Source organism: Meleagris gallopavo, chromosome Z (assembly GCF_905368555.1).
Source record: "Meleagris gallopavo chromosome Z, MGAL_WU_HG_1.1, whole genome shotgun sequence".
Lineage (NCBI taxonomy): Eukaryota > Metazoa > Chordata > Aves > Galliformes > Phasianidae > Meleagris > Meleagris gallopavo.
The window spans coordinates 28,272,512-28,291,575 of record NC_139435.1 but is presented as its reverse complement, the minus strand read 5'-3'; the positions used below and the strand labels follow the sequence as shown (position 1 = coordinate 28,291,575).

The window sequence follows — 19,064 nt, the reverse complement described above, 5'->3', positions numbered from 1 at the left end:
ATGAATGTTGACTTAAATGACACAGCTTGTATGAAAAAAATGTGACGTTTTGCTATGTGTGTTAACAACTAGGAGAAAGAGGAGATGAAAGGCTGTAAGAAACTTCTTAGGGGCCTACCAAAGCAAAATAGAAAAAGAAAAGAGAGGAAAGTAAAAAAAAAAAAAAAAAAAGGAGTAACATTCTGCATGCTGAAGCATCATAACTCAAATCTGTTATGGGAGACTCTTAACTACCCACACCTACAGCACAGAAGTTTACCATACTACATGCTTGAACGCACACAAAATACTCATACTGAATAAAATGTAGCATCTATAGGATTGTTTTTGTCACATTCTAAAACATAAAATGACCCCCATATACTTCCACAGCCAACAGATTCTCAACTACTCAAATTAGTATCAGGCAGCTACCATTTATAGCTTTCCCTAAGCAATCAGTGGACATGATTTTTGTCTACATCTTACAAAAACATAATGCAGTGCGTAAGCAAGCTCCAAAGAGTTATATTGTAGATGACGTTACATCAGTCACAAAAGAGGTTCCATTTTAGGGCCAGTTCTCTTCAATGTTTTCGTAAATGGCTTGGATGAAGCACTAAAAGGTGTTCTGAGCATGTCTGCTCATACTAAACTGGGAGGAGCTTCTGAGTCCATCATGAGTGGAGACACCTTACATAGAAATCAAGACAAATCAGAGAAAATCATCAACCACAAAGTTTAACAATAGCAAATGCCAGATTCTGAACCAGGGACAACCCTGACTATACTTACAGATGGGGTGGATGAGACACTGGGGAGCAGCTCCAGTGAAAGAGATTAGGGGGTCTTGGTTGACAGCAAGTTGAACTTGAGTCAGCAATGTAACCAGTCAGCCAAACAGACCTACCATATCCTGAGGTATATCAAGAACTGTGCTGCAGCCAGTCGAGGGGAATGACTGCTCTACACTGCACTGGTGCAGCCTCACCTTGAGCACAATGTGCAGTTTCAAGCACCACAGTACAGAAAGGGTACAGAATTAGAGAGCGTTCAAAGTAGAGCTACAAAAATAAAGAGAGGTCTAGAGGGAATCAGCCAAAGTACCCTGGTTTGCACAGTCCAAAGAGGAGACTGAGGGGAGATTCCACTGACATCCACAGCTTCCTCACAAAGGGGAGTAGAAGAGCATGCAATGATCTGTGCTCTCTGGTGAAAGTGACTGGACCCCAGGGAATGGCCTGGAGATGCAAAAGAGGAGGTTAAGGTTGGATATCAGGAAAAGATTCATTGAGAGGCACTGGAACTGGCTTCCCAGGGAAGTGGTCATTGCACCAAGATGCTGAAGTTCGTTCAATAGGTGTATGCGTAGCACTCTCAGACATATGGTTTCACTTTTGAAAGGCACCCCAACTACCTGCACTGGACATTCAAAGGGAGGGTCCACGCATCATGCAACTAATGCTACTTGGAGTAAGCAGTAGTGATCTGATCGCAGATCACTGATCACAGAGTGGGCTCAAAATAGGGAATCCCAGTCATCCAGGAATCTTATAAGTGATTATGGACTGACCGTAAGACAAAAATTTTTGGAATATCAACAGAAAGAGCTTGCATGTGCTGAAGAGGCTCTCTATACAATAAACTGCATAAAAAGAGAAGAAATATGCCCTGATCACTGATGGGTCTTGCTGCACTGTGGGAAAGCGTTGGAGGTGGAAGGCTTCCGTATGGAGTCCTACATGACAAGCTGCAGAAGCCTAGATTCCAATGGACTTGACTGTGGGCACTACTGCACAGTTAATTCATGAATGTGGAACATGCACTGCAATTAAACAAGCTAAGGAGATAAAGTCTCTTCGGTATGAAGGACAATGGCTGAAATAAAAATATGGGAAGGCCTGGTAATTGACTATATTACACTCCCACAAACCTGCCATGGCAAGCACCATGTGCTTAGGCTCTCAAGCCCCACGCTAGGCACTGTAAGGACTGCTGTAGTTTAATCTAGCACTAATTCCCCCCTCCCTGTTGGATAGAGAAAAGAATCAGGAAAAAAAAAAAAGTTTTTATTTCAATACAAGTTCTATTTACAAAGACAGAAAAAGGAAGAGGAATAAAGAATAATGGTTATGACAACAATACACATGTCTACAAAACAAGCTATGTACAAGCAATGCTCATCACCCACCAAATGATGCCTAAGTAGCCCCCAAGCAGAGGCTGCCCAGAACACTGTTCTCCTAAAGCCAAAACATAGCATCATACCAAACATTATCAAGGAAAAAAAACAGCACTGTCTCAGCTGAACCTCAGACAGTTGGTCCTGTGAGGAGATAAGAGTTAGAATCAACAATCCTTATGGATCCCTTTCAACTCAGCATAGTCCATGATTCTATTACTACATTACTAAATATCATGGAAGAGTTCCCTGTTGAAACACCCATGCTTCATGAAAAATTCCCTGATTCCCTCACAAGAACACAGAATATATTGTTCCCAGAAATGGGAGAAATCTTCATTTCTCCCATTTCATTTGTTCAATATGTAATAGAGAAACTCAAACTAACAATTGCATTTAATTAAATTACAAGCAAATTCACACTGCTAGAAAATTTAGTGAAGTAAAATGAAACCCACTGAAAAAAAAAAAAAAAACAGCACATTAATCTGTAGATAGTAAAAGCATGTGAATATCTGCTTTAACCTGAAGTCTTACTCTATAAAACCAGTCTTCAGTATTACAATACTCTCAAGCCTTATGACTAAGGCATCAGATCTCTGTACTCCACATGCTTCTTTTCTCTTCTAGTACTCAATGAACTAAACAGTATTTTGAGTTCCACCCCTCACCAGCAGGAATCAGAGTTTTCTAGTTTTAATTATGCTAGACTTGACACATCATTCTTCCAAAGATGTTCACAGAAGGCAAAAACTCTGTAAGTTCACCCAGTAATTTATTTTTATTATAGATTTTTTTTTAAAATTCATTTCTGCATTTTCCTGCATATTTTTTTTAGAAGTTTATAGGCTTCATTTCTAAGTAAATTCCATTTGACTCTCCATATTGTTTTGTAAATCAAATTCAAAAGGTGCTAGGTACTGCAACAATGCACAAACCCTGACAAGCTACAAGAATGACTTAAAGTTTATCAGAAACAAAATAGAATAGTTTGCTTGTGCAACTATTACTGAGCATGCAAACAGCCAATTCTGAAGCCAATCTGACTCTGCATAATTGTCTGAATTGTTCCTGTAGGAAAACATGCAAATTGCGCAACTAGTACATGGCCTGGAAAAAGAGAAATTAGATTCTATTTATCAGGAACTCTGAAACAGTAATTTATGCTACTTGACAGTTGAACCACAGTGTTTCAAATTTATAAAATGAGATTAATTAAAATGAACTTAAGCCTCATGATAAGGCATATATCCATCAGATATCCAGCATTCATCAGGAAAAATAAATTTAAGTTTGAAATATAGGAGTACTAAATTATTATAGAAGCTTATGGACTACGGAAGCTTAAAAAACTTGGAATCTAGGCAGGTGAACTTATTATAAAGCTCTCACTAGCATCTCAACTTGACTCTAGGTGGTTTGCCAAACTTCATTTCAAGCTTGTGTTTCTATGTCCTGGTACTGCCTCTAAAGCAATTATTTCCAAAATAGAAAAATGACCTATTTTGAAGCCAGAAGCACTAAACTGGAAAACAACCTGAGTTCATTCTATAGCCATTCATTGCCCATGCTAGCCTTGCAGTACACAAAACCATCTTAAAACAATTGATTTGGGACACACAACAAGAAAAGTAAGTTGTATGTATACAAAGTATACATATGTATACAATGTATACAAAGTATGGAATCTGCAGTCCACATTGGGCGCCTGTTACAGCCTCTAGAAACAGCAATAGCCAGTTCAACTTATCCAGTTCTCACAGCTACTAACAGCAGATCTCTCTGGAAAAAAAAGAACAGAAATAATGTACAATTACACTTTTCCAGAATACCATCTCTGTCTTCAGCAATTCACAGCTCAAGATGTTTTGAGGCAGAGAATATTTATGTATTTTACAGAGTTGCTGGACTTCTGTCTGTGACTTTCAAACTCTGTGGGCCCTTAATATCAAAAAAAAAAAAAAAAAAAAAATCAAAGTACTCCACAATCAACAATGTACAGAAGGAGATGTTTCATCTGAAGTATGCTTTGTATATTTCACTTTCCAATTTCAACTGAAATCTCACACACATACTGGAAGCAGTTTTCTATTTTCTCAAGTTTACCTTAAGAGCATACATGACTTAAAAACCTCCAGCATAAGCTCCTTCAGCCATTTCTTCTCTAGACTAAAGACTCCCTGCAGAAAATCCATTCTATGCTTCTGACTGACCATCCTTGCATTCTATTTTTGGAATCAGCAAATTACTTTTAGTTAGGAGAAAGGAACACAAAAACCACAAGCAACAGTCAAGATATGAATAAACCACAAATTAACACAATGGAGTATCAACATTCTTGAATTTGGTATAGTCCTCAAAGAAGCCCTTACAGATCTCCTTGCAAAAGTCAGTCTTGTACACAAACATAGTTGATTTCAAAGGGTTCTGAAAACCACAAACTTTTTTTTTTTTTTTTTAATATGCTAGATTAAAGCTGCCACCACATAAAAAAAGTTTTTACTAGATGAAGAACCAAGACAGGACAAAGGAAAAAAAAAAGCGAATATTTACAAGCTGAGAAACAGAGGAGAGTTTTCCACCTGTGCTGCTTATGGCACATCTGAAACTACAGACCTTGTCAGAGGTGCAGAACTAACCATATGACCTTCCCAGTCAGCATCTTTCCTCTCATTAAAGAAAATGAAGTCATACAGTTCCCTTACCCTTACGTCCCATTCTAATTCCAGAGACTCAACACCAAGAGGCCTGGACAAAGTCATGCATGCAGTTCTGCTGTTATTACTGAAGCATACACACTGAAGTGAAATATATGACTACAAGCACATTTGTGGTATAGCCGTACCATGCTTCTACTTCAACAGCAGCATGACGCTTCAGCACTCACAGCAGCAGAGAAAGCATTACCTCTGCTCACACAACCAGAGGCCTCCTCACTTCAAAATGATCACAGGCCACTAAATGTCATAGTTTTGCATACCAGGAGCAGACCACCTGAAATGGACTGATAGATTAGTAGGAGGGAAGCACACAACTCTAATGCACAGTATTCTATCAAGTGATAGGAGCAAGAAGAAAGCATCAACACTGTGCCTGTGCTGGACTTACATCTGTAGCATAAGGTATCACTTTGTCATACAAGCAGTGCAAGGCAGAATTTGTTAAGCCGCCTACTTAACGTTTGTACAAGAAGATTCTACAGAGGTTTGTATCTGAATAAATCCAGAAGAGATTTCCACAGGGATACTGAAAGAACGCTGTGAGCTTCCAAGTATCACCAGCTTAAACACAAGGCATACTTAGAACACTGTGAGCAAAAAACCTGTCAGGACAATTATTTTCCTCTAAGTACTTTTACTCATTTTATTTTCAAATATTTCGCATCATTTACTGATATCAAATACTTCAAATAGCTAAATCTGAAATAAAACTCAAGCATTAAGAAAACCCCTAATGTTTAGGGATCACGTTATTCAACTTATTTCTGTTCCTTTATTCACAGCTGTTTGCAGACTTCCACACTTCCTCCCAACATTTTTGTATTCAAATCAAAATTACCCTTTTCTCACCAAAAATATTACAATAATTAACAACTTAGTCAGCTCCTAAGCCATACAAATTACAGAAACTGTAACTGGACATAAATCACATTTAAACAAAAAAAAAAAAAAAAAGAAAGAAAGAAAGAAAGAAACAGAACAATGAAACAAAACCTGATCCAGAAGAATAGTCTACAGCAAAAAGGCAGAAGGAGTGGCTACATAGGTCCACCTAAAGTAAAGCTATCTGCTAACAACTAAAACTTTTATTTTAACCAGACAAAGTCCAGCAGGAAATCCAAGGTCAACAGATCTAAATCAAAACAACTACAGTCCAGCAATACTATATTTTGTAGGCAGAAATATCACAAGGGAACTGAGGAATTGGAATGCATTTTCTCTACAACTCCTCTACAACATCTGCAGTAATGAAAGTATTTTCCATCAGGCCTGAGAGCAAAACCAATTAAAACACTGAAGAACTTCTTCCAATATTCACTAGAAGATGCATATTGAATTCTAACTCCTTTAACATCTTGAATTAACCTACACTTAGCCTGTATTTTCCTAAATATGCTGTACCACCAAAAATTAAACAGAATCAAGAAAAAGAAAACACGAGTTCTTGCTTGAGTCAACAGTATAAGCTACTCCCAGGGGAAAAGTTAGTAACTTACCACTACACATCACAATTTTAAACAAGGGAAATGAAGTTAGAGCAAAATTTAAGTTCACAACTTAGTGAATTATGACACAGGATACTACTTGAGAAAACTGAAGTATGTTCAAATGCTTTATATACCTGAACTACAGCAAGATTTTACAGCACAGTCAATGTTGCTTCAGAAACTTCCTGCAAGAACCTCCATTGTCATTTGGTTACAGAACTACCATTGTCCCTGTATAAGATACTGAATTTCTTCAACATATCCTATTAGTCTCCAAATCTAAATGAAAACCAAGATTTCAACATGTCTCATTTGTTTTGAGATATGAAGAGTTAAGTCATCAAGCAACTATAGATGTATTTTACTGGACATGTATCAAAAACCTTAAAACTGTAATTACACTAAGATGCTATCTTCAAAACTCCATGTATATTAAAAATGTATCTGAAAATACATTTGTTTTTTGCATGGGGGACAGAGGAGATTAAGACCTTCATAAAGCAAATCTGAACAAAACCAAATAACCCATACAGCTTCATACTGAAGAAATATTCCCCTGCAAAAGACAACTACAGGAAAAAAAAAAAAAAAAAAAAAGAGTTGACTGCAGAACCAAGAAGTAGTCCAATCAAGAGCTGAGAAAGGACCACAGAAGTCCTTAATCTCCCCAATCAACTTTTTTTTTTTTGGTTACATATGAAGTCACCAATTTTTCTGCTGCACAATTACTGTGCCTCTTCATAATAGCCTAGTGAGATTACAGTAATTAGCATTTTACAGCATAATGTTCTGAACTGAATGCATTACTGTAGTAACTGTACATTTACATTTGCTGCAGAATTGTTTACATTGTTTAAAAATCAGGATGCTAGATAGAAAATAGCATCAGAAAAAGTTAAGGACTAACAATTAAAGAGCCTGATTTTCTTCCCTTTTTTGTCACATTTGCCATAGAAACCTCAGAGACCAGATCAAGAATGGATTTTTTTTGTTTGCTCAAGTTTTTCTTTTTAAGCAGAAACTAACTGAAGGTTTATATCTTACATACAGCAGCTCTCATTCTGACCTAGCTGCTGTTTTATCCCATCCACTTACTTGGATATTGTTTCCTGCATCAGGCCAAGGAAAAGAAACTGCTCTCACACCCGTCTGTACCTGTACTGATCTAAAAGCCAACCACCAGCTGCCCAAGCCCACTGACACTGCTCCACCCGTTTCAAGGATCAGAAAGCAAACCGTGCCTCTGTTCTCCACACCCCTGCATGCAGAAGGGCCTCGTGCAAGGTGTGCATTGCAGAGCCAGGCAGACCCAGGGCAAGGCCTGAGCTCATTCGCATCACCACCTTCACCGTAAGCGTAACAAAGAAAACCGCACAAGGTGACAGAAAATACCCCACCTCACACTGCTGCTGAGTTTATTTTTTTGTGGAAAGTGTTTGAGCTTAAGAACTGCTATTTTAGTACCTTCCAGGTAACTTCTGTTCCCGCTGTTGCTCACGTCTCAAAAAGAGCACAAGTAGCTCCAACTTACAGCAACACCCAAACAGACGCTGCTTTCTTCGAGGCAGTACGAAGTCACCTCTTTTCCCCTTAACCTCACACAAGAAAGCGTGATAATGCTTTCTGCAGAAGGACGCGCTCGGCCCAGCGCAGCACCTCGGCGCCCGTCCCGCCCCATCCAGCAGCAGCCGCTGGCGGCGGACCGGCAGCGGAGCAGGTGCGTGCCGACACCGACGGCTCGCTCCGATGCCGCTTCCAGCCACGTTACATCAGACACATCTGACCCGCGCCGAGAAATGAATGAATCGCAGCATCGGGAGAAGCCCCTCGGGCACCCCGTGCCGCGTGCTGGACGACGGCAGACAGCAGGGGACCGCCAGCCCGCCGCCAGCGCCCCGAGCTCCGGCTGAGCTGCGGAGCTCAGGGCCGGAGCGGGACCGCGGCTCCCGCTGCCCGGCACCTGCCCTCGGCTTCCCCCGGCCGTACGCAGCGCGGCTCCCAGCCCAGCCCAGCCCGCCCCGCCGCCCGCTCCAGCCCCGGAGCCCTCCCGCCCCCGGAGCCGCCGCCCGGCCCGAAGTCGCCCCGCACCTGTCCGAGAGAAAAGGATCGGGCGGTCGCAGGGAAGAGAGGCAGCCGACTGCGCTGCGCGCCGGATATGCGTTCTTCCCCCTCCTGCCTAGACTCAACGAACACTCCCAAGCTTCTACCCCACGTTCTCCCCGGGACGACTTCTTCCGTGCGCTGATGACAGCTGCGCGCTGCGCATGCGCGCAGCCCTCGCACGCCCGAGGTGGGGAGGACCGGGAGAGGAGAGAAGCTCGGAGGCCCAGCGGGAGGAACACGTGACGGGGACGAGCTCTCACGTCACGTGCCCAGCGGCAGCCGATGCCGGCACCGCCCCCGGGCGGAGCAGCTGCGGGAGGGGAAGATGCGCTGCGCGCGGCGGGTCATGTGGCGCCGGCTGGCAGGTCGGCCGTGGGGGTCGATGTGCTGTGGGGTGGCTGCTGCCCCGCACCGGGCGACGCGCGGGTCTTGCAGTGCGGCGCGGGCCGGGTTTGGCGGTGTGCAGTCCTCGGTCGGCTCTAGTCGGTTTATGTGTGCCAGTCCTGCGCTGTCATGTCCCGTCGTGCCTTGTTCCAGTCTTTAACGTGACTTTCATCCGCATGTGGCAGAGGCTGAGCCCTACTATGCCGTCATGTATTTAGTTTTTGTCAGTTATTGCTGTTTATCTTCCAGCTTAGCTTTCAGGTTTTTATGTTAAAGTAGCAAAAAATGACCAGAGGATAACTAAAGGAGAAGTCCCTTCAGGTGTTGCGATTTGGGATTGTTCAGCTTGGAGAAGAGGTCTTTCAGTACTTGAAAGGAGCTCAAAAGCAGGAGAGGGACCAACTTTATACAGAGGTAGTGATAGCACAAGGGAGGGTGGATTTAAACTGAAAGAGGGGAGGTTTTGGTTAGATGTTAGGGAGAAATTCTTCACTCAGAGGGCCATGAGGTGCTGGCAAGGCTGCCCAGAGAAGCTGTGCACATCTATCCCTGGAAGCACTCGGGGCCAGGCTGCATGGGTTCCTTCATAGTTTGATCTGGTGGTTGGCAGCACTGCTCACAGCAGTGGGTTTGGAACTGGATGAACTTTGAGGTCCACTGCAACCCAAGCCATTCTGTGACGTGCTTCTTTAAACATGCCCATTATCATGAAAGAGCTCTTTCTTTAGACCCAAATTTAAGCACTGACAGAACCTGAAAATGTAGCAGAACCTGAAAATGTTTCTCGAAAATGAGTGTATCTAATGCTATAACTTTGCTGTGCTAAGAGAGTTTTCAAATAGGCTCTCTTTGGCTGAGGCTGAGTACAATGACTGTTGAAGCACTGGGTGAGCAGCACCTCTCCTCTCCCTATCTTATGTCTGGTTAGAAGTGTGTCTTGTAGTACTGATGAAGCATGTACCTCTGAATGCCACTGGTTCAACTTGTAAGGATGGGCTGAGGAAGCATGTGGGCAGTTTGATTCCATTAACCCTCATCAGGGTGCTGCAGTGTGGATGATTGTGCCCTGACATCATTTTTCAAAGACCACCTCACAGCACTTCTGTCTTGCTAGGTGGAAGTACAAAGACTAGTCTTCTTCAGAATGGCTGTGAAGCTACGCATGGTCATTTGATCAGTATTTCACTTTTGCTGTGATGCAGTGCTTTCAGGACTCATTGATTGCCTTTACTTTAATGGGTTTACCTCAGAGTACCTGTGGGATCAAGTGCACCCTCAACAAGTTTGCAGATGAGGTTGAGTGGTGTAGTTGATATGACAGAATGAAGGGATGCCATCTAGAGGGACCCAGAGTAACTTGAAAGGTGGGCCCATGTGAACCTAATGATGTTCAACAAGGCCAAGTGCTAAGTGATGTGCTTGCATCAAGGAAATTCCAGATATATATGGAGACTGGGAGAAGAAATCCTTGAGACCAGCCAGGCCAAGAAGAACTTGGTGGTCCTGGTAGATGATAAGCTGGACGTGAGGCAGCAGTGTGCACTTGCAGCCAGCAATGCCAACTGTATCCTGGGCTCTATCAAAAGATGGGTGGCCAACAGGGCAAAGAACGTGATTGGTCCCCCTCTGCTCTACCTTCATAAGGATCACTGCATCCAGGCCTGGGGCCCCTAATACAGAAAAGATGAGGAGCTGTTGGAACAGTTCCAGAGGAGGGCTGCTAAGATGGTCAGAGGGTTGGAACACCTCTCCTACAAAGAGAGGCTAATGGAGCTGGGCTTCTTCAGCTTAAGAAGAGAAGACTCCTGGGAGACCTCATTGAGGTGAGGGCAGTGAGGTACTGGCACAGCTGCCCAGAGAAGCTATGGATGCCCCATCCCTGTAGGACTGAACTCCAGATTTGATGGGTTTTATGGACAACATGATCCAGTGCCTGATTTAGTAGTTGACAACCATGCCTGGAGCAGGGGATTGAAATTAGATGATCCAAAGGATCCTTTACACTTCCTTCCAGCCTAAGCCATTCTGTGATTCTGTGGTTTGTTGACATGTTCTACTGGCATAAGTTTGTTTTCCTTACTGAGATCTCAGCAAGTTTTTATGCACTTTCTTTTTGCCTTTCATATCTGGGAGTATACATATGGGTTAGTGTTGGTTAGTAACACTAGTTACAAGACAGCATCTTTCATCTACTGGACACAGCATAGTATTTCATCCAAACTAGTTCAGAACATATATATTGTTCTTGAATGCGAGTAACTTCTACATTGTAGCAATATAAGGAAATCCTTTCAAAATTGTAAGCAATGTGTTTGTTTATCGTGTCCGTAGCATAGCTATCTAAAGGTATGCTCACTTTTGAGGAAGAAACCGTTCTCAGGACGAATTCCACTGCAATAGTGCCTAAAACTCACGAGATGGCAGCAAATACCAGGAATTAACGTTCTCCTTGCCTAAGGCTGAGGCAATGAGAAGCATTTTGTTCCTGTTACTTCTGTCCAGGCTATGCAGGTTTTTGCCGTTACTATTACACTATCCTGAGCTATGAATCAAAACGTGAATGCTCACTGCTGGCTGAAATTTTCATCAGTGTGCAATTCAGTGGTGCTTGAATGTACATTGTGTAGGCTACAGAGGGAACATAAAGGATTTTTTTAACAAAGTATCTGTTGTCAATTTTATATCTTCGTCACCATGTCCTTTTCCCGAAATTGTTACTAGCATTATGTGAGCTTGTATCTCCTAGCAATCTGGAAACTCATTCACGTATGATACATACATTCAATTCAATATTGATTTTTCTTATTCTTGACACTTTATATTAAACATAGGAGAAACCTTGTTGTATGTAATGTTGATCACCTTCATGAAAAAGCTTACCTAACCAGAGAGTGTTCCTTTCAGTTCCTTTTTGCTCACTTACACACAGACACACACACACACACACACACACACACACAAAGATGTTAGGATAAAGTAGAGAGACTGCATGTAAAGGATGCCTGTGGGACTGACTTGCCCAAGAACAGCAGTGGAGCAGTGCATTTTAGGTCTCCTCTAGTGTGGAGTCTCAGCAGCCCAAATTCTGGTCTCAGCCAGCATAGATCAACTATCCGGCCAGGGTGGCAGATACACCCTTAAGTCCTGATTCCTGGCAGTCAGTAAGCAGGCTGCCAGTGTGCACCGCTTCCCGCTTTCTCTCGCTCCCCCTTTCTGGCCCCAGGGTGTGGGCACACATAATATCGGGGCGGTAAGGGAATTGGCATTACTAGGACTGAGCCGCTGGGTCACCCTGAAGGTGCGAGGAGCACCCCCCGACGTGGTGGCTGAGCACCTCAGCGTTATGATCAATGCACTGGTGCTGGACTGCCAGAAGATGGCGATACCCACCCTGGAAAGGGAAATCTGACAGCACAGGGAGTACAGCCCGTAGTAGAGGTGATACTTAGACAAGAACCGCTGCTGACAGCTAAACCTGCGGTCCTTCATGACCAGAGATGTCTACACTGCTTTCTTCTTCCTCCACAGGCTGAAAAGTCCATGCAACTGAGAATTCTAAAAATGCTGTGCAACTGTAAGCTACACTAAGTACGATAAGTTAGATAGATAATGAACTATGCTGATTGTGGCTTGTTTGTTTGTTTAATGTAGAAATAAATCACTAATTTATAAGAATAATCATTAATCTGCCTAGGGATCCCTAAAATAACTTGCCTGCCCTCCGTAGTGTCAAATGGCAGCCAGTCAACCTTTATTAGTACCCAAATGCACAAGCTGAATAAGGCTGCCTTATTTGATGATGCTAGATTTTTCTTTTCCTTGTTAATGATTTTGCTGTCAGATTTATGATAATTTTGTGCTAGCATCCATCATTATTGGACAAATGGCTGAGAATCTTGATTGTACTGTTGTGTGATAGAGAGAAAGGATTAAAAATATGTAATCAGATCATCTTGTCTCCCCACTGGGCCAGTGAAATTGGTTTCCTTTGAGTACAGTGTTGTCTGATACACTTTTAATAGCTTTAGTTCAAAATTTTAATCCACCTTCTGTGCATTGTCTATCAACTCCCACACAATTTCACTCATTTTTAGGAGTTTTATATGCATAAAATGCAATGCCCAGGATAATGACAAAGTGAAGATGAATATTCAGACAAAATTGTTTCCCCTCTGCACTGCCTTCTCTTCAGTGCAGTTGTGCAATATATATACTAATCTGCTGGATGTCAATATGACACATGCCATGAAGAGCAAGATTCTTTCCTGCCCTGCTTTTAAAGGCATTAAGGAACTTTCAGATATATGACTAGGGTAATGACAACATTTTAAGATACAATAGTTCAAGGATCTTTGATTTGAATGACATCAGTGACAGCTCCAATCCAGAGGTCATCCAAGGAAAGATAAGAAAGGGTCAGAAGTTCCAAAAAAAAACAAAAGTCTTTCATCACCCTGATTTTCTTTCATTTCTATCTTTTCACTTAGCTGTGCAAAGTCTGACAGAATTCCAGTTCAGCTCTAAATTCCCATAAATAAAAATCCTGGCACAGTGTTAGTTTACTATTTGGATTACTCTCAAAGGAGAGGTTTTGAGAATAGGGAGTTTTAAGCACAGTTCACTGATGGAAATGAAATCTGTTCACGTAACTTCCATTCTCCTAAGATATCCAGAACTTTAAAATGCGTGAGCTGTTTTACGGCTTCAAGACAAATCCATTTCACTGGGACTTGCGCAGCTGGCATAGCTTCCAATTTTTTTAACCAGATGAAAATCTGAGGAGATCATAAAATTAATTACAAGACCAGGACCTCAAATTAGAACTTCTTTTCAAAATGAGCAGCCAGCTGGCTTAAGTGGGTTTTTGGAAACTCTCATTATTAAATTAGTATTACTGTGCTCATACCTTTTATTTGATTTTTTGAAGAAGCAAATTCACCATTTGATCTCAGAACATACTGCTACTAGCAATATTCTTTTCCAGCTGAGCCACAGCTAACATGCCTTTTATTCTTTCTCCTTTGTGTCCCTTTTATCACCTCAATGTGCTCTTTCATGTGTTGCAAAGTACAGATGGTGAAATGCTTTGGGTCATGCAATGTTGTCTTTTAATTCTTTTGTGAGCTATGGCACCAGCTGATCTTTATTTTTCAATTTCTGATGAGTCCTGTGCAATCAACCTCTTTTGGTTTAATCGTTATGCCTGAAACAAAGAATGGCTCTTAACAGCTAAAAGTCAAAGGCACTGAGCCAAATTGTTCTTCTACAGACTTTCTTGTGATTCGTGGGCTTTCTCAATACTAAGAGGAATAGGAAAAAGGAAGAATTTACCCAGTTTTACACAGTGATGAACTCCTTACAAATATTAGAAATAGATCTACAACAGCTACAGTATGTGTAGAATGTGTAGAAGAGTAAATGCTCCAAAGGGACATTCAAATGTGACTTATGAGATATTTTACTGTAAAGAAAAAAGGGAAAGAAAGCAGCAAGTGACAAAGAAGCAAACTGTGTTAACAAAGGTGGTATTTGTAAGCAGTGGCATATGGTGTTGCAGTAAAGATCTTGAAGTAATGTTTTGTACTAAGACAAGCAATGTGAAGCACAGAAAGAGTGTACATGTTGCTTAACTATAACGCTGGAGAAGTAAGCAATTTAGAATAAAACAATGAGGTTACTAAAACACATATTCAAGTCCTGATGATGGGCTGCATTCAAATACCATGTTTTCAAAAAACCTATGTTTATAATGAAAGCTGGTACTCTATGCATTTCAAAGGCATAGCCAAACAGAAGCGGGGCATTTTGGTAAGTGTACACTGCCACCTTTTATCTTCTGCCCCTAAATGTGTCAAGCTGTGGGTGGAATTTTTGTTGAATGCAGGAAATTTTTGCTGTGATGGCTTAGGTCAAGTCAACATTTTCCTCCTACTGACATGGAGATAGCCTCTCTCTCTCGTGCCATTAATCAAGCAATTTAAAATCTATATATATAATTTTCTCATAAATCTGAACACTGTAGATTTCAGTACACATACGGGGGTGCAAAGAAATATCACAAAACCACCAGGCACCTGGGATGAACAAAAGAGAAACTGAAATCCCTCATCTTGAATGGTAACCACTTCAAGCTGTCGCCGGTCATGTGCTTCTCTTTGTCTGTTGATTTATCCATTGATTTTTATCTGTAGTCTTGAACTTGTCAGGTCTGTAGCCTGTACAGCTTTTCTTTTGCTTGTCTTTAAAGTCTCTTTTTAAAATCTTTAAAATAAATAAAAAGGGTAGCATTTTTCTCAATAATTTCTGCCAGAATAATACAGGGCATACTGTTAAGAAATCTGGTTAATTGAGATTCACACCCTACACTGGATAAAAGTAAGCTGAGCCTGATCAAAGTCAGCTGTGGTTCTCTACTTTCCATTTTAAAAGACATTCTGGGAATTCCTACATTCTTAAAAAAAAATACTGTTAACAGTATCCAGCTGTGTAGGTGGACATACCTTTTTTTACTTCCCTTTTTGTTGTTCATGCAGTGAGAGATATCATGAGTATACTTCGCATGTATGCAGAAATTAAATGAGCTGCTTTGAGTTGCATATGCAACTTCATTTAGTCTTCCTCTGTTATTTGTCCCATATTCCCTAATGTCCTACTGTCCAGGTATCGCTCTCCCTGTTCCATTCTAAATATTACTATGTAGCAGCACTTATGCTGTATTTCAGTTTATTTACTGTTGGTGTCGCATCCAGAGCAGATTAACTTTTTCATCTGAGGTGGGAAGGTGAAGGCGATGGCAAGCTTACAATAAAGAAGGCAAGATTACAAATACATGGGATACTGACAAGACACTGAGTAAACTTTGTAAGATCTGATAAGACCTTATTGAATATTCGAGGATCCTGCTCCAGGATTTTTATAAGGGAGTTCCTTCCTCTATTCCATGGCTAAATGAAATGCAGGTTAAGTGTGACAGCTGTGGCCACCACTGCAGCTGGTGGCAACCAGGTCTACGTGCTGTAGTTATTGGATGACAGTAACTGGCAGTGTAAGAGCAAATGGTAAAAAAAAATGGTTTACAGTGAAAGCAGTGAACCAATTTATTCCAGTGTGACGGCATGAAGTTGACATATTATCTCTCTTTCTTTTGTGGAAGGAAGAATGCTGCAAAAGAATTTTCTGAATGACTCATACTTCTTTTCATATATCCTATAAGTAAGGGTTAGGAAGTTAGTTTACAGATAGTTTTACAAAGAATGAAATTAAATGGACTTGATACTCGCAAAATAAAAATTATTTTTCCTGCTCTAAGTGAAACAGCTGAGAGCTTTAAACTTTTTTAGGTTATGACTACAAATGTGTTTTTTAGTGAATGGAAATCCTAAAATACAGTGTGAATGGACCTAACAGTGTGTTATTGTAGCATCTCTCTCTTTGTCTCTGCCAGACTTCTCTGTTGACTGATCCAGCACATTAACCATGCAGAATACTAATCCAGAAAAAGACAGATGTATCCTGCACAATCACCATGAAGAAATGGTTCATGATCCAGAAAGGAAGTGGAAACTCACAACTGAGGAGAAGAGATGGTAAAACATAAGAAAGAGTGACATGACAGCAGTGAGATATAGCTGTGCTAAAAATAAGACTATTCAGATCTTATTAACTTGCAGTTTTTGTAATGCTGCGTTATGAATCAATACAGTATTACTGTATGGCAGAGCACTAAAGCTAGTTTTGCCAAATAATAGAACATTTGTGTAATCTGAGAAGCTGAAGATCAAGATACTGTCTACAAGTCCTGCTAGCTGTTATGTGTTACAGGAGTTTTTTTTTGTTTTTTTTTTTTTTTAAGTCAAAGATTGTAGTTAATTCAACAAAGAGCCAAGTATATTAAAGTTATGCCAACATTTCTGAAGAGGAAACGGTGTCTTAGTCAGTGCTGTTAGTTTGATCCAAAGAATTAGAGTACAAAAATGGGAGTTAGGAGAAAGTGGGTAGTTTTTGCAGGAAGACATCCGAAAATATACTGAAAGTAAATAACGAGTGCTTAGTGCATAGTTGTACTTAGTCAGGTCTAAGACTGGTGTTTCTATTTATGGAAGAAGGAAAGATGATAAATCTGATAAAACAAAAGAAATAATAGGGTAAGGAGAAGGCTGCTTTGGAAGAAAATTTCAAGGAGAACAAATTATAACTGAGAATCCAAAAGGAGCGATAAAGTGAGGAACATATAAGATTAAAAAAAAAAAATTATTACAAACTCTAGACTCTAGGATCTCTGAAATGAAGTGCTACACTCATTTTCCTTGCTTAGGCATGGAAGGCAAGTTTTTGGAGTGCTCTGCTGCTGTGTAGTGTGGCTACTGGCTCGAAACCTGAATGACTCAGAGGATGGAGCGCCAATCTGCTATTTCTGCATAGAAACACTAATTGTACTATGAGGTTGCCATGACAGCAAGTAACTTTCTTCCCTGTTTGGCTGAGCTTATGCCAGATGAAAGAAGGATTTGAAGTTTTATTCAGTATCCTTCCTGTTATCCGGAGTAGAAATGCACAAAGAATTCTCTTCCCATTATCTATTTTAACACAGTGCAACTTTCAAGACTTTTTCTCTTTACACATTTGATATCTGAAGCTCATTGGATTTCAAAGTACAGTCTTGTATATATCTATACATATATTACATATATATTAATGATAAATGCGTATAATATATACGTTTTACCAAAAATTATTATCAAAATGCTATCTACAATGATGATGCTGATCAGACACTTAAGAAAAAAAAATCGAATAGGTCTGATCCTGCTAAGCAAGCTGAGCCTTCTACTTTCAATCTTTCCACTGAGTTATGAGAAACTAGACACACTTCTGTTTCATTGGGCTCAAGCACCAACCCCTGGATGGATTAACTGCTCTAGAGTGTTCAAGAGAGGTAGGAAAACATAACCATATCCATTATAGAAAAATAGAAATTTATAAAGTGTGGGAAACAAGTTCCCCATGGTAACTTTTCCATGATGGAAAGGGAGATAATCAGCTTCTTTTCTATTTGTGAAAAGAAAAAGTGTTGGTAGCTTAGCGAATAAAATATTTTAGTCTATATAAAGCAAAAAGCAGTGGCAGTACAGTGGTACTGCAGCTTACTTAATGATTATTAACATAGAATATGATTTCTGGAAAAAAAGCTTCTGAGCTTTGGAAGATAAGATTATAGTGATTTTAATTTCAGATTTTCATGGAAAAGAGTTTTAAAAAGAAAAATGTTTTGTTAATGAAAAGAAGTATTTTAGCCCCTACTAAATGCCAACTCTGAATCTATTTGAGTAAAAACTGGAGTCACTCAAGGGTCTTAAATAAACTAAAAGTACAAAATACTAGCCTCATTTCAGAACAAAATTGAGTTAAGTTTGAAATATAGTCAATACTAAAATAGTTTTTCAGTGTTGTGGTTTCTAAAAGCAGCTATGGAACAAACATTTCTCCCACTGGTTATCATTATTTTTAAAGCTGGCATGGTATCCATCACTGCTTTGTGAAATATTTGTATTTCTCTCTGAATCAATGCAAAACGACTCTCATTTAACATTCTGTTCTTTCTCATACCCAAGCAAATGCAGATAATATTTACTTATCAGATAAGCTGGCAGATCCCCTCCCATCAAAGGCCCTCCCACACTCCATCCCAAATGCATTTCTGTGGCCCATTAGCTCCCTGAAGCCCTCTAAAGTTTGTGAATAGAATACTGAGATTTGTCAAAAGGCAAAGATCACGGAAGTGTTAGGATTCATACCAGCATTATCTTCCTAAATCCACTATCAAAATGAATTTCACAGAGTAGAGGAGTGTGTAAGTAAATTTGAGACTGGATTATTGGGGTGGGAAAAGGAGTTTAGATTTTATATTAACTTATCATATATTGCTGTGAATTTTATGTTAAGTTCTCTGCTAAAAACTATAATATGACTGACTGACAGTGTTGGCCTCTATTGAATCTTTCTTAAGCAGAAAGATTGTGAAGACTTGTTCATGAGAGCTTGAACAAGAAATACTAGTTTGCTGGGGAATAACTAAGTTCTGAATTTATTGGGAAGCAAATTAATTTATGCAAATGGTTTAAAGCACATACAGAGAATCACAAATAGAATCATGAATATTTTGTGTGTTTATCAAGCATGTATGTGCATGAGCTGTGAATGGAATTAAAA

The 19,064-nt window shown here is 40.4% G+C and overlaps 1 protein-coding gene and 1 long non-coding RNA gene across 4 annotated transcripts in view; one reads left to right on the top strand and one right to left on the bottom strand.

Annotated features, from left to right (window-relative positions):
• KDM4C (lysine demethylase 4C) overlaps nt 1-8,723 on the bottom strand; it is a 291,774-nt gene extending 283,051 nt beyond the window's left edge. For 2 of the 3 annotated variants that reach the window (XM_085213045.1, XM_085213044.1), the window contains exon 1: nt 8,457-8,722. The gene's annotated coding sequence lies outside the window, so the exon portion shown is untranslated. Of the gene's footprint in view, nt 1-8,456 lie in introns of all 3 variants that reach the window. The other variant, XM_085213046.1, reaches the window with a different exon arrangement.
• On the top strand, nt 8,635-19,064 carry LOC146542185 (uncharacterized). The gene is made up of 3 exons (XR_014880374.1): nt 8,635-8,836; nt 16,300-16,441; nt 17,170-19,064. It is a non-coding gene; the product is annotated as an uncharacterized LOC146542185 (long non-coding RNA).